At 45.9% G+C, this 13,527-nt stretch overlaps 1 long non-coding RNA gene across 1 annotated transcript in view; it reads left to right on the forward strand.

The window, feature by feature from the left end:
* LOC130708692 (uncharacterized) overlaps nucleotides 1–13,527 on the forward strand; it is a 104,766-nt gene that overhangs the window by 657 nt on the left and 90,582 nt on the right. The window lies entirely within an intron of this gene.

Genomic DNA, 13,527 nt, shown 5'->3' on the forward strand with positions numbered 1-13,527 from the left:
CGCCGCCCGCACAGCGCCCTCCTCTCCCGGAGTGGGAGAAAGGGCCGCGGGGGACGGGGCTCGGGCTGCCCAGAGCGGGGAGGAGGCGGGGGGGCGAGTGAAGGGGAGCTCTTCGCAGCACGGTGGATACAATACGGAGTAACTCGTCCCCCGGTCCCTCCCACCCCTTAACTAGCCGAAGCCCAGGCTGGAGGGAGAAGTATTTTCTTATTAGCCAACTGGATATATACAGTGCCCAAGAAATTCTTCCTTAGCTTTGGGAAATGGCTGTCTGCTGGTTTTTGAGTGACCAAGTAAGGGGTGTGTGTGTGTGTGTGCACGCGCTCTCTCTCTGTCTCTCTCTCGCATGTGTGTGTTGGGGTGGGCGTTAGTGTAGGGTGGCCAGTGATGGGTGGTGACTAGAAATAAAAAGAAAGAAAAGAAAAACTGAATTTCCCCCCTAAAAATCTGGGGAAGGGGATTTAATGTAGTGTTTGTGTTGCTGGTGGAGTGACTGTCTTTGGTCATAGGGTGAAGAAGTGGCCACTTTCCTTCAGTTACGCTGTTAGCCCAGGGAAGCTGTGTGTGTGTGTGTGTGTGTGTGTGTGTGTGTGTGTGTGTGTTGTGGGTACTTGCTCGAAGGGACATTCATAGCAGCAGCAATGTAGGCAGCAGTGCGTTACAGAGACTGGCACTGTGGAGGAAAGCTAGGTCTGAAAATCTTGCCTGGAGGCCTGAAGTGTCCTGGTGCGGGGTTGTCAGAGGGAAGGTAGGCAGAGTGGAGTCATCCTTCCCCTCCAGGTTCTTTGAAAGGGGTATTTCCATTGGGCAGGGCCACATCCCTGGAGGGAATGGGTGACAGACCAGAGGGACCCCCGTTATGAGGGACACTGGTGCCAGAGGGCACAGCCCAGGAGTCGGAGCTGACGTCACCACAGGACTTGCTCATCCCTACCAGGAACACCGTAATCCCTTTCGGAACCTCATGTGATCTATGGGGACCCTAAGGACCCTTCTTTCCTAAGTAAAACGAAAGAAAGCTAAAGTCTTCAAAGAATGAAAGTGGGGACTTTCGTTTTCTCCTGCACTTGGCATGGGTGGGTTGTAGACTTCAGAGCCAGGTCAGAGAGAGCTGAGCGCTGTTGCTGCCCCATGGGGGGGGAACTTGCGGTGGGACTGTTCCCCCTTTACGTTTCTCTTCGTCCCTCTGGAAGTGCTCTAACTTCCCTTTGGAGAAGGGGCTGCATTTCATGAAGTTTGCCACTAGACTGCACCCTCATCTATGATAAGAATTCCTTCTGTAGGGCTGCTTTGAAGAAAATATTTCTCTTGCCAGTTTGGTTCAGAAGCATCTCGCTCTGTGCTGTTAACACCCCCAGATCCTGATCTGTCTTCCCACTTATCTACTTGCCGAAAGGCACGTTTTAAAGTCAAGGCAAAAGTTTAAAGTTGTGCTCTTGTTCGTATTGCCAGAGGGGCTTTAGGTGTTGGCTGAGAGAGGGAGGAGGAACTGTGTGTAATGATAAAAAACAAACAAACAAACAAGCAAGGCTCATTAACATTGCTTCTCCTCTGTGTCTGGGGGCTCGGTAAGGTAGGGGCAAAATTAATATTCAAAACTCTGGTTGGAATATTTGAAGAGTGAGGGAGATCACGTATTATTTTCCCCTTTGTGTCAAGTTCGGACAGTGTGGCGTGTGTGTTCCGGCCCCTGCTCCTATTTCTGCACCGACTCTGCAGCAGAGCCGGCTCGGGCACAGTGGTAGCATTTCAGATGAATGGGGAGATTGTGGTACTCCTTCCAGAGAAACATGAGTTGCCTAGTTCCAGCCACCCTCTATTCTGAGAGAGACGGCCTCAGTGACACGTCTTTTTGTCTAGCCGACTTCCAGTGGCTGGAAAATAAAATGTGTGAAGACGGGTAAAAGGGAGAGGGGGATGATTCATAGAGAAGACGAAAAGGGTAGAGAGAAAGGAAGCCAGAGCTGGTCCATGGGGTCTGGCGGCAGGGAGCCAGGGAGAAGGGTACTCTGTAAGTCTGTAGACATTAAGTGACCGTCTGTATTTCCACTTAGAGACGGGCTTATGTCATGAGGGGTTGAGAGTTGGCTGATGGGACAGAAGCTGCTGTCCAAGGGACCCTCAGGTAGGCTCCCTGGGAGGGCTTAAGAGAGAAAGAACGCTCAGTAGCCTGGGATTGTCTATGGTAATTTGGTCTAAAGATGGGCTCCTGGCTGGATGGGTTTGCCCCTAAGAGCCCATAATTAACGTCTGACAGCAGAGTGGGAAGGTCTGTTCCAGGATGTTGGATTATGCAGGATGCCTAGGAGCCTTTCTTTATTCCACTTCCCGCTCCCCTCTGTTCTGAAGCCCTAGATCTGTTCACAATCACCTTTAGAAGATTTCTTCTGGAAAAAAAGTAGTTTGCATCAGTGAATTTAGTTTGGGGGATGGGGGGTGGCTCATTTATGCCTGCCAGATTCAAACGTCAGAGGCCGGGGTCCCTTCCCTCTTTCTCTGCCACAAGTTTCCCAACTCTGCTTCCTAACTCTGGCATATTCCAGCTTTGATGCCTTTCAACCACATCTTTCTTGGAGAAGTAAGAAGTTAAATATCATCCACTTGTGTCCAGTTCCCCAGAGATCGCCCTTTGCCATTCCTTTAAAAGATTAACTGCATATTTCAAGAAATGCAACCCAGTAAAAGATTTGTGCTTTTATATGGACAACTTTTCCAAGGGTACATAGCATTTGTGTTTTATAAAGCGTGAGTCCTTTCCTCTGGTCATTTTCCATGAGTTTCTAAGTGGCTTTTGAGGCCAGGATGGTGCCTGATGTGAGAAAGCGAGGCTTTTAATGAGACATAAGATATCATGGATTCCTCTGGTTGGAGAGGAAGAATGTCAGCTAAGGGTCTTGCCTTCATTCACTCCTATGAATTGCTATCCCCACTGTCCTAGACAGATTTGCCTAAACTGTTCCCCACAGTGAGTTATTATTCCATTATAAAGCCCTTTTGAGATTGACCAGTCCGTTTCCCAAAGGAAAATACCCTTTCACATTGAGCATTCTAATGCTACCATCTCACCCTGGCCCAAATCTAAGGTACGGTGACCCTTAAGAAATAAAGTACCCAATCGCTCAGGTCCCCCCGCCAAGATTAGGGAAATCCAGTAAGATTGAGGTCTGTGTAGACGAGCCTTTTAAGGGAGCTTTGTTGTAGTGACGCGGCTGAAGGCTAGGTGGCAGAATAGATACATCATTTAAAACACGGCTCCTTTAGAGAAGGGAAAAGAAGCTGACACTGGTGAAAGTCTGACAATGGGGGTTGGGGGACGGGGGGGAGCAAAAGCACGGACGGACGGCCACTTCGACGCCCACTGGGTGCACTGTGCACCGTCCCAGCCTTGGCACTGCCCTTTGCTGTGACAGCACCAATCCAGCTGGAGGTGGGAGACCCTCCAAGTGCCCCCTGCGGCTATATGCAGGATCCTTTCCCTAGGAGCCTAGGAAGGGCCAGGTCAGAACTTGATTACTTGGGGTTCATCAAAGGATGCCCTAAAGCTCCTCTGGTGAATAATTAGAATATGGTCTTCAGCCAAAGTGCATAAAAATGTCCTTTTTTTTTTTTACATTTTAAAATGTTAATTATGGTATATTTCAAACATTAAGAGCAGAAGATAATGCAACAGATCTCTTCTACCCAGCACACACATTTAGCACACTAAGATTTCGCCATCTTGTTTGAGGTTTTGTTAAAAAGAAATACAATGTTACAGAGAAAAGCTCACCTCCTGCTGCAGCCCATGCCTGTCTTCCCTCTGCAGAGGTAGGCATCCTCCTGAAATAGCTTTGTATCCTTTCTGCACAATGTTTTTCTAGGCTTTTTAGGAAGTTTCTTATAGAACAGAGTTAGAACGATTTTGAGGGTGAACCCATGTGCCCCTTTAGAGCTCATTTTGTAGCAGGGCTTGCTCTGGTGGCCATTTAGCATCTAAATAGACCCAAGGCTGACTTTTGAAGGAGTCGGAGCCAACTACAGCTCAGAATGATTTATGTTTCTATGTGAGCAATATATAAATTGATAGTTTTAAGAATTCATGTTTAGGAGGCTTCTGGAGCCATTCCAGAAATATATGGCAGACTAGGGAGGGCTCCACGAATACGGTTTCTGGTTGGAGGCCTCCTGTCTTTTGGGGTCATGGGACCTCTTATGTTCTGACAACAGGCAGGCCCAGGGCTGTGTTTGAGTTCTGGAAAAAATGAGATTAACCAGGAAAAGTGATCTGTTGTGAGTCAGAAGACAGTGTGGATAGATCCAAATCTAGGAGGGATAGCGATGGACCAGGTAGGGAAGCTGCAATCACATGGGATAGGAGGAAAGAGAAAGCGTTACCTGCTTGAAGCAGGTTTGATGTAATGCATTTGAGTCATGAAAAGGCCAAATAAGATCATAGTGTGCAGTTGGAATAGGTTTCAGCACAGTGCAAGAGGGAAAAGCAGTAAGAGCTAGCTTACCACCATTAGCTCATAGGACACATTTATGTGAATTAGAAAAAGATGCCCCTCCCCAAGATACCTTACCTCTATTTGTCAGAAAATTGTTATAACATACAGATTTTATTAGAAAAAAGAAACTTTACTACCCCTTCCAGGAAACCGTCATAATGAGTGTATATATCTGTGATGTCTGCTGTGTGGCTTGTGCCACTTAGATGGGGCTCTTATCATGCAGTGCACAATGTGCACAGCTGTATGTGGTGGCCCTGTTTGGAAGAGTTGAGCCTGGTTTCCAAACCATCAGGAAGCACTGCATTTCTACTAGTGTGGGAAGGATCGGTCCAGTGACATGGCTTGATCCATTACCGGGGTTGAAGGATGGGCGTGAATCCCTTCAAGGCAGCTGACTCTGGCCGTGTTCTCAGCTGGGCCAATCTACACCTTTGTTCCATTACTTAGAGAAACCATGCTTTTCCATGTCCCCATGGCTTTGCACAAAATGTCTGTTCTTTTTTTTTTTAAAAAAATAATCAATTAATTAATTTTTGGCTGCGTTGGGTCTTCGTTGCTGCATGCAGGTTTTCTCTAGTTATGGTGAGCAGGGGCTACTCTTCGTTGTGGTGCGCGGGCTTCTCACTGCAGTGGCTTCTCTTGTTGCGGATCACGGGCTGTACGTGTGTGGGCTTCAGTAGTTGTGGCATGTGGGCTCAGTAGTTGTGGTACGTGGGCTCAGTAGTTGTGGTGCATGGACTTAGCTGCTCCACGGCATGTGGGATCTTCCCGGACCAGGGATTGAACCCATATCGCCTTCATTGGCAGGCAGATTCTTAACCACTGCGCCACCAGGGAAGTCCCCAAACTGTCTATTCTGACAAGAATGCCTTCCCCCTCTGTGCCGACTGGTGAAATCTCAGTCATCATTAAAGACCCGGATGAAATCACACCTCATTTGGAAGGTTTCCCTGACTCCCATGTGTAATTTCCTAAGGGCATCTAGCTGAGTAGCACCATTTATCCCATGAGGTCCTCTGTGTCCTCATCAGTAAAATGGAGGAATAACGTTGCTCATCCCCTAGGGTTGTTGTGAGCCTTGAATGAGACAGTCTATGTGAACCTCACTAGTGCTTAATTAATATTACCTGTTGTAGCCCTATCTTCCCATTAGACTGAATGTCTTGAAGGACCTGAGGTCTTACTCATCTTGACATCTTTTGAATAATTTATAAATAAATTTATTTATTTATTTTATTTTTGGCTGTGCAAGGTCTTCATTGCTGCATGTGGGCTTTCTCTAGTTGTGGCGAGTGGGGGCTACTCTTTGTTGCGGTGCACGGGCTTCTCATTGTGGTGGCTTCTTGTTGAGGAGCATGGGATCTACGCACGCGGGCTTCAGTAGTTGTGGCACACGGGCTTAGTGGCTCTGCGGCATGTGGGATCTTCTTGGACCAGGGATTGAACCCGTATCCCCTGCATTAGCAGGCGGATTCTTTTTTTTTTTAATATATTGTATTTGTGTTAACATGTGATGGGTTTTAAGTTGTTGTTGTTTTTTAAAAATTTTATTTATTTATTTATTTATGGCTGTGTTGGGTCTTTGTTTCTGTGTGAGGGCTTTCTCTCATTGTGGCAAGTGGGGGCCACTCTTCACCGCGGTGCGTGGGCCTCTCACTATTGAGGCCTCTCTTGTTGCAAAGCACAGGCTCCAGACGCGCAGGCTCAGTAATTGTGGCTCACGGGCCCAGTTGCTCCACGGCATGTGGGATCTTCCCAGACCAGGGCTCGAACCCACGTCCCCTGCATAGGCAGGCAGATTCTCAACCACTGCACCACCAGGGAAGCCCCAGCAGGCGGATTCTTAACCACTGCACCACCAGGGAAGTCCCTCATCTTGATATCTTATTTCCGCTTTTCCTTCTTCCTTCCCTACCTCTTAGCCATAAGCCCCTAGTACAGTTCCTAGCACAGAGGGCACTGAATAAATTATTTTTGAATGAAAAACATTTACCACCCCCTAATTATTCCAACATCTTCCTAAACAATGAGTTTTATCTCTTCATCATTCTGATTGTTTTACTATCCATGTTGATGTGTTTCTACTTTATACCTTTATATTCTAGTCTGGTCAACCCTTTGTGTCTCAAGTGTGAGTAATTTACGAACTCTTTAAAAATTACAGTAAATTCCAGTATACTCCGATTGTTGGACTTAAAATATGTTAATTGTAGTGTAACCTAAACATGTACAAACATATAAAGGTATAAGCTCCATACGCTTATCTCACTGTAAAATCCAACAAATATGTAAGTAAACTCAGTCAAAACTACAAACCCAACAAAACCCAAAATGACAACATTAATTTAGTGTGTTATTTGATGTTTGGTTGATGTTTTGCTGGAAATAAATCACTACTCACGTTGTGATTATGGTTTAACTGTTACGGTGCAGGGTTTTTGAGCTTGGCATACACAGGCTTGTTGTCCTATTTGATGATTTAATTCTCCCACTATTTTTTTTTTTTAAGCTATAGTGGAGTCATGGCCTATATAGTGGTTAAAGTCAGCTTGACGTACAAAAACTGAGGATAATCAAAATTACCCATGAAAACCCCTTAAGTCACTTGAAAAACAAAACAGTACTGCAAAACCTTCACTTTTATAACATAGCATCAGGACACCCAGACTTCACTCAGCTCCTATGCATTGTCTCAGGATCAAATCCACATCTGCTTTTTAGCTCATTAGCAAATGACAATCACAATGAAATTACATGACTCCTATACCTTTGAAAATGGAAAATGTCTACTAGTGTTGGATGCAAGGCTGAGGTAAGGAACTTACACAACTGGATGATGAGCTTTGGAGAAAAACAAATTAAAAACAACAACATGAACAACCTGTACTATTATGGCTGGTCTGGGTGTGTGTGTGTGTGTGTGTGTGTGTGTGTGTGTTGTATACATTAGAGGTCGCACACAGAGAGGGCCTGAAGTGAGGGGGGGTTGACTACCAGTTTGTTGGTAAATGAGTCACTACATACAGCATAAACATCACGACTCACTAGGTCATTCTGCTTGTATAGCCTTAGAACAGGTAAAGGCACCAATTTGACCACCAAACGTGAAGTGGAGGCATCTTAACCGTAAGCCAACCAAAGAGACAACACGTGTTTGGAGCAAGGATTGAAAGGCCGAGTGGAGAGAGAGGTGGGATTTACCAAATTAGGGTAGATTGGGTGTGGAGGGCAGGTTTCCCTGAGCCCCAAGCTTTGAATACTTCTGTCCTTTTACATTAAAGCAGCTCAACCTTGGGCAAGTTACTTAACCTTACTCTGGTTCCATTTATTCTGTAAAATGGGCTATGGTACCTATCCGTGGTTGTTTTGAGGGTTACATGAGATAATCTATGTAAATCGCTTAGCGCAGCACCTATTACATTGTGTATTAATTTGCTAGGGCTGCTGTAAAAAAGTACCACGAACCGAGAGGCTTAAACAACAGAAATTTCATGTCTCAAGTTTGGAGAGGCTAAAAGTCTGAGATCAAGGTGTTGGCAGGGCCACGCTATCTGGAAAACTCTAGGGAAAGATCTGTTCCAAGCCCCTCTCTTAGCTTCTGGGAGTTCCTCGGTTTATGGCAGCATAACTCTGATCTTCACATGCTGTTTCCCTGAGTGTGTGTCTGTGTTCACAATTTCCCTTTTTATAAGGATACCAGTCATAGTGGATTAGGGGCCCATTCTACTCCAGTATGACCTCATCTTAAATAATTATGTCTGCAGAGACCCTACTTCCAAATAAGGGCACATTCTAGGGGTGAGGACTTCAACATGTGAATTTTGTGGGGACACAATTCCATATACAACACATAGTAAACACTCCAGTGGTAGTTATTATTATTCACGATGCCTTCTTCAATCAACTTTCCATGGTGTAGTTTTATAGTCAGAATTTTCAGATCTTCATTTTTATTCTCATTGTCTTTCCTGGCCTGTTTATATCTAGAAAGTGCCCCAAGAGCAGGCGATTGGGCTGTTGTGTTCACCATCGTGTTGCCGGGTGCCTAGAACAGTGATGGGCTCATAGCAGACACTCAGTGAAGGTTTGTGGATAAATGCATAAAGTCTGTTTCTTTCCCATTTTTTTCTTCTTTTGATTTCTCAGTTAGCCCAGCCTCTCTCTCTAGTTATCTTTTCTCGATTGCCAAAGTATTAAAGGCAAAGGAAATGAAACCAAACAAATTTTAATTTCCTTTTTGTTGATAGTTATTAAATCCTCCCTAATCACTTGCTCTCTGCAGCCAGTTAGAAATCCAGCCAGATGGCAAAGGGCAGTTGGGGTGCTGGTGGGGGAGGGGTGAAGGTGCCTGTGTTGGAGCCGGCGAGAGTCCACTTGGAGCATTTCCTGGGACTTGATGTTGGCCAGGACTAAGACTTGGGAATGAAGGGGACCCAACTCTACCCTGAGAGTCTGGGAAGGAGCCAGTGAGGTCAATATTGGCTCTAGAGGTTGAAAGTCAATGTCTACACCAGGAGCCACAGGCCAGAAAGGTACAGGGGCTTTACTTGGTCTTCAGAAAGATGCATGCTCCCTTTGTCTGGTGCAATGACTCTCTGGTCCACAAACCACCAGCGCAGGCCCCAAAGATGCGACCACCCATGTCAGATGGTTCCCTGGTCTGAAAACCAGGAGTTCTATAAGTCTTGAACTCAGTCAGGAGCTGGTGTGTGAAGTACGGGGAGACAATGCTCTGTATTCTAGAGACCCAGAGGTGAGTTGTCATGGGCTAAAAAGAAGTGACTGAAAACTAAAAACACACTAATAATTTACTGATTGACTGGCACCATCTATGTGTATACGTACCTATCCATCTACTTAGCTGTTTTCTCACAGCTGTAGAACAGATGTCAAAAATGTACATAGCCCTGGTAAGTCACAGGATGCAGGCTGGGTGGGGACTGGGGAGAAACATGGGTTCAAGAGGGGCTGTTACAATTCACTTTCAGACTATTGTTACCATTTGGGACTACGAAAACAGCATTGCCCCACCCTACTCTGACCTTTTTTTTTTTTCCCCAAAGATTTAATTGGATATTTAACTTTATTACAAAACCCTTTTTATTTTTATTGTGGAGACTCTCAGGCATACATAAAAGTAGACAGAATAGTATAACAAATCCCCACGAGTCCATCCTTCAGCCGGAAACAACCATTATTCCGTGGCCATCCTGCCCCCTATACACAGCTCTCTTCACTTCGTCCATTTCCATTGACTGAATTTTAAAACATATGGAAAACATAACTCTTCAGCTTCAGGTTCACAATTATGGTTATGGAGCCTCTTTCTTTTTTTTTTTTTTTAATAAATTTATTTATTTATTTATTTTTGGCTGCACTGGGTCTTCGTTGCTGCACGCGGGCTTTCTCTAGTTGCGGCAAGCGGGGCCTACTCTTCGTTGCGGTGCGCGGGCTTCCAATTGTGGTGGCTTCTCTTTGTTGTGGAGCACGGGCTCTAGGCGTGCAGGCTTCAGTAGTTGTGGCGCGTGGGCTCAGTAGTTGTGGCTCGCGAGCTCTAGAGCTCAGGCTCAGTAGTGTGGCGCACAGGCTTAGTTGCTCCGCGGCACGTGGGATCTTCCTGGACCCATGTCCCCTGCACTGGCAGGAGGATTCTTAACCACTGCACCACCAGGGAAGTCCTGGACCTTCTTTCTTCTTGCACCCTGAAAATTCACCCAAACATTTCCAAATAATAAGTAGGGAGATAGATGATTTCCTTCTATATTATAGAGGAGGAAATTGATGCCCAATAAAGGAATGTTTGAGGAAAGTGGGTCAGTGGAGGATAAATGACTTTGAGGTTCCAGAGTTTGGACATCTGAGAGGATGGTGGGGGAAGCAGATGATCTGGGCAGAGGAAGCACTGAATAAAGGTGGAGAATGAGGTGGAGAGGGTACATACAGTGAAGCTGCCCTGAGCACAGAGAAGACAGCAGGTCTGGAAAGAGCAGAGCTGGTGAGAGAGACCTGGGGGTCATCCACAAAAATGTGGCAGTATGAACATGAATGCCCAGAGGGGAAAGCACTGGGCAGAGAAGAGCACCTCGTTCTGAGCTTAGGAGGAGAACTCAAGTTATTGCCAGGAACCCAGTTATTACTGTTTCCCGGGAAGGCAGAGAGGTGGTGCTGGGAGGGAGAAGTGATGGAGGGCACCTGTTTGACTTGAACTTGGTGAAGGAAATCAAGAACTGGTCATCATGTGAAGGTGGGAGGAGATTGGGACATGTGGAGAGACATGAGCATTTGAAACAGCTGGGATGGGCTGGGTGGGAGAGAGGACTCCTGGGAAACTCGTAGGAGGAAGTGACTGCCTGCTTACCCAGAAGGGAAACCTCTCTACCCACCCCAAAAGTTATCTGTTCCAGGAGAGAGAGAGAGAGAGAGAGAGAGAGAGAGAGAGAGAGAGAGAGAGAGAGAGAGGGAGGGAACCTCTGCTGGTTTGAGTTTAGAACTTCAGGGAACATCTAGAGCCTCTTTTAAAAGCCACATCATTAGGTCTGGCCCACCCAGGATAATCTACCTTTTGATTGACTGAAAGTCAACTGCAAATTAATTGAATCTGCAAAGTCTCTTCACCTTTGCCATATAAGGTAACATAATCACAGGAGTTGATATTCTATCACCATGTTCTAGTGGTTAAAAGCAAGTTACATGTCCCACCAACATTCAAGGGAAAGGGATTATAGAAGAGTGTGGGTCATTGGGGGTCATTTTAGAATACTGCCTACCCCAGTGCTTGACAGGTCAATGTCATTTTTGTCCTCAGGTTCCCCACCAGTACAATAATAGGACTCTGAGTCCTTGGAGCAGTGCTAAATCTCGTGTATAGATCTAATTGTCAAGAGAGAATGGACTTAAGAGAGGAAGAAATATTAGGTTGTTTTCAAGCTTCTCAAGTTCTGTAGTGTTTCAAAAAATCAGAGGAGGATACCAGCATATGACCTCAAGTCAAAAGACGTTTAATGAGAGCACTTTAGCACCAGGCACTGTCTTTCACTTTGTGTTACCAGGGACACAAAAATGAGTGTGTGGGACTTCCCTGGTGGTCCAGTGGGTAAGACTCTGCGCTCCCAATGCAGGGTGCCCAGGTTCAATCCCTGGTCGGGGAACTAGATCCCACATGCATGCTGCAACTAAAAGATCCCGTGTGCCTCAATGAAGATCCTACATGCCGCATCTAAGACCTGGCACAGCCAAAATAAACATATAAACAAATAAAAATCTTTAAAGAAAAATGAGCGTGTTTCTTGATTGCAGAAATCTTTACAGTTTTCTATGAGATCAGACACATATATTGAATACAAAGTAGCCTAAAGGAAATATCTTATGAGATGTAGGCAGCCAGCCTGGGAGCCATAAGACCCATACTCAGGGATATCTCTATAATACACACACCTTGATAGATGTCCTATGGCTTCTGGTCACTTAAGTACCTCCTTTTATTTCTGATTGCCATAGGGAACATGACCAACTCCAGGGAAGAACATACAGACTCTGTTATTGCCAGGCTGTGCTTCAGCATTGGCTGACATCTGGTCAACCCCACAATAATAAAGCTGCACAGCCCCTCAGTGCAAAAGAGGATGACAGCCCCGGTGAAAAATTGGGTTTTCCATTTCTACCTTCCAGGGGTTATTCAAAGTGTCAGGGATATGAGAGGAAGGGAAGACCTTCAAGAAAACTGACGAGGAGTGTTTGGGCTGGGAGTGGAATCTGCTCCCTTCCTGCATCTGGCCCATCTCACCCCCAAGTCTTTGAAGTGTGTTACCTGGACAGTGAGCTAAGCCATGCTTGGCAGGAGGGGGAGGGAGGCTGTGTGGTCTGGCAAAGAGCAGAGCAAGGGGCAGAGGGATGGAGCTTGGATCTGCGGCTGGCTCACACCACCTCTCATGCCAGGCATTTCACCATTCAGCCCAGCTGGAGAATGAGGAAAAGACCCAAGTCGGGATTTCACTGAGAGATCCAGATGCCTTTCACAAGAATAAACAAGGCAGTGTTTCTCCCTCTCTGGTCTCTGTTTCTCTGTTTCTGTGTGAGTGTGTGATTGTGTCTATTTCTGGGTCTTTAGGTCTGTGTGTGTGTGTGTGTGTGTGTGTGTGTTTGTGTGTGTGTGTGTGTGTGCTTTAGCTGTGATCATTCCTCTCTGTTCCCTGTCCTCTTACTTTCTCTGTGGACCAGCTTCAGGATGTGATTTTGGGCTCCACTTCTGTCACTCTCTTCAAGTATGACTGGGCCGAGCCACAGTGCCCCTCACCCCCCTACGCCTCTCTTTAGCTTACTTTCTGGCTCAAGTGAGGTCTGCGTTTCTGCTGCGTCTTCTGAGCGGCGTGTCTCAGCAAGCCTCTGCCCCTCATCTTGACAATGGAAATGTTGAGGATCGGGGTAGTAGAAAAAGCTCTTGACCTGGCAAAAGCCTTGCAGGGCCATGGTTCTGTCTGTTGCTGGAGCAACGGCAGGGATTTTTTTTTTTTTTTTAATAGGCACTTCTGGTACAGGGACAAAGAAAAACAAAAACAAAAACAAATCACTCCTTTAAAGTGAATACTTTTCTATGGCCTTGGATTTCATTTTCTCTGCCCCCCACCCCTGCCCAGAGTCCTCAGATGGGCCAGACTTCTTCCACATTTCTACCATTTCATCCTTCCCATTTACTCAGGAAAAGCAAATCCATTTTTCCTTCCTCTGGCCTTCCTCCCTTCTCATTCTTCTTCATTTAGGGTGCTTTTCGGAGTAGATTGCCTTTTACTGTGTGCATTTAATTTGACCCCATTTAGAGAGAGAGAACCTTGTCTGGTGGCTGCTGCATCTGAAAACATACTGGTTAGGAGTCATACAGACATGAGTTGAAGCATTTAGCTGAGTGACCCTGGTGAGTTACCCTTCTGTAACTCTGCTTTAGTTTTCCTAACCTATAAAATGGAAATAAGCCCACTGTGCAGGATGGGAATACTAAACAGGAAAACATATGTAAAATTCTTAGCACTCTGTCCACTAAATG

This window comes from Balaenoptera acutorostrata, chromosome 8 (genome assembly GCF_949987535.1).
Source record: "Balaenoptera acutorostrata chromosome 8, mBalAcu1.1, whole genome shotgun sequence".
In the NCBI taxonomy this organism is placed as follows: domain Eukaryota; kingdom Metazoa; phylum Chordata; class Mammalia; order Artiodactyla; family Balaenopteridae; genus Balaenoptera; species Balaenoptera acutorostrata.